Source organism: Arachis ipaensis, chromosome B6 (assembly GCF_059453495.1).
Source record: "Arachis ipaensis isolate K30076 ecotype BB chromosome B6, ASM5945349v1, whole genome shotgun sequence".
In the NCBI taxonomy this organism is placed as follows: domain Eukaryota; kingdom Viridiplantae; phylum Streptophyta; class Magnoliopsida; order Fabales; family Fabaceae; genus Arachis; species Arachis ipaensis.
In genome coordinates, this window is record NC_142441.1 from 83,965,157 (window position 1) to 83,967,792 (window position 2,636).

Genomic DNA, 2,636 nt, shown 5'->3' on the forward strand with positions numbered 1-2,636 from the left:
CAAAAACTTTGCATAAAGTGGCATTTGTTCTATGGCTTCGGCAAATGGTATGTTGATTTGTAGTTTCTTGAAGATTTCCAAAAATCTCAAGAATTGGTTGTCATCTTCCTTTTTCTTCAATAGCTGGGGGTATGGAGCTCTTGAGATGTTTAGTTGGGGTATCTTCTTTTCTTTCTGCAGACTTGGCGTGGGGGGTTGCATTCCATCTTGCTCTTCTCCCTTTTCATTTGAGCCTTCTTCTTGTGGTTTTTAGGGATGTTCCTTCAGTTCCTTCCCACTCCTAAGTGTGATAGCTTGACACTCCTCCCTTTTGCTTGAATGGGCATCATAGCAAAAATTGTGGTTAGGAAGTTGCTTAAACAGATAGCTGATTTGTGTTTCCAGTTTTGTGATGGCAGCATTTTGATTTTGCATGTTTGACTGCACTTCCTCTCTGAATGCTTTACTGTCTTGAATGTCTCTGCATAATCCTTCAATGAAGGTTTCAATCATAGAGAGCTTGTCATCAATTGATGAGTGGTTCGGAGCAGATGTGCTGTTTTGGTTTTGATAAGGATGTGGAGAAGTGTTGTTGTGGGGGTGTTGAGATGTCCTCTGGGTGAATTGCTGGTGAGCTGCATTGTTGTTGGAGTTGTAACGTCTCTGGTCTTGGTTTTGATCTTGCTCACTTCCCCACCCAAAGTTCGGGTGATTTCTCCATCCAGGATTGTAAGTCTTGGAGTATGGATCATAGTTTTTCCTTGGTGAATTCCCAATGTAGTTGGCTTGCTCCTGACTCCTCTCTACTTCTTCGTTTACTCCTTCTTGTGTTGTTGATGAAGTGGAGATTGCTGCTACTTGGTTCCTCTCCATCTTCTTGGTGAGGTTAGCCAACTGCTGGGTAATGAGCTTGTTTTGGGCCAACAGAGCATCTACATTGTTTAGCTCCATCACTCCTCTTATGTTCCCTCTTTCGGAAGCATAGAAGTAGTCATTTTCTGCTACTGTTTCAATAACATCTATGGCTTCCTCAATGGTCTTCTTCTTGTTCAAGGATCCTCCAGATGAATGGTCTACTGCCTTCTTTGACTCATAAGAGAGCCCTTCATAGAAAATGTGCAGCTGGACCCATTCGTTGAACATGTCAGGTGGACACCTCCTTGTTAAGTCTTTGAACCTCTCCCATGCTTCATACAGAGTCTCACCATCTTGTTGCCTGAAGGTTTGAACCTCAGCTCTCAGCCTATTGATTCGTTGAGGAGGGTAGAATCTTGCTGAGAATTTGTTCACCACATCCTCCCAAGTTGTCAAGCTCTCCCTTGGGAAGGATTCCAGCCACTTGGCTGCCTTATCTCTGAGTGAGAAGGGAAATAAGAGCAGTCTATAGGCGTCAGGATGAACACCATTAGATTTCACTGTGTCACATATTCTCAGGAAGGTGGTCAAATGTTGATTGGGATCTTCTTGAACACCTCCTCCAAACGAACAGTTGTTCTGAACAAGGGTGATGAGCTGTGGTTTAAGTTCAAAGTTGTTAGCATGGATTGTTGGCATTTGGATGCTACTTCCACAATTGCCTGGGTTTGGATTAATGTAAGAGCCCAAAACTCTTCTATCCTCCCCAGCATGATTTGCTCCACCTCCTCTGCCACGGTTGTGAGTCTCTTCTTCATGATGATTTTCCATGTTTTCTTCCATGTTTGGTTCAAAGTATTCCTCAAACTGTTCCTCCTCTTCTTCAGCACCAACTACTCGTTTTTCTTTTGCCTCCCTCCTTAATCTAAGGAAGGTTCTCTCCGGTTCAGAATCAAAGGAAGTTGAAGCCCCGCTTCTTCTCCCTGTCATACAACCAACAAGTACAAGCAGAGAAAATAGGTGCAGACAGTATTTGTGTCAGAATTGCTGTTAGTTGTGGGTGATGCAATATATCAAACAGTTAGTGGGTTAGCAAACAGAATTGAAAATAACAAAGAAAAAGAAAAGAGTAGAGGGAGAAGGGAAGAAGTTTAACTAAAACAAAAAGTAAATCACTCAAACAGAAAATGAAATTCACAAAATAAAATGCTCAATCTAGTGATCTTCCAATCTAATCATTGTTGATGCACAATCAATCCCCGGCAACGGCGCCATAAACTTGATGCACGAAAAACTTGTCTCTCAATAAATCTCCCTTCGGCAAGTGTACCGAAGTTGTCGTCAAGTAAAAAACTCACAATAGAGTGAGGTCGAATCCCACAGGGATTGATTGATCAAGCAACTTTAATTAGAAGAATGTTCTAGTTGAGCGAATCCAGAATTTGGGTTGAGAGTTGCAGAAAATAAAATGGCGGGAATGTAAATAACAGAAAAGTAAATGCTAAAATTAAAGGACTGGAAGTAAATGACTGAAAATAAATTGCAGAATTGTAAATGGGAATGGGGGATTTGCTCATAAAAGTAAATGGCAGAAATTAAAGAGAATGGGTAAGATCAGAGATGGGGAGTTCATTGGGCTTAGGAGATGTTGCAATTCTCCGGATCAAGTTCATTTTCATCTCTTCCTCAATCAATGCACTCATTGATCTCCTTGGCAATCTTAAGTGATTGAATTACAATTTCTTGCAATTCAATCTCTCAAATCTTGATCAATAGCCAATTCCTTCGTCAATTGCTCATGA

At 41.3% G+C, this 2,636-nt stretch overlaps 1 non-coding gene across 1 annotated transcript; it reads left to right on the forward strand.

The window, feature by feature from the left end:
* Nucleotides 1-1,120: 1,120 nt before the first annotated feature.
* On the forward strand, nt 1,121-1,224 carry LOC148561575 (small nucleolar RNA R71). Its single transcript, XR_015886688.1, has one exon. It is a non-coding gene; the product is annotated as a small nucleolar RNA R71 (small nucleolar RNA).
* Nucleotides 1,225-2,636: the final 1,412 nt, after the last annotated feature.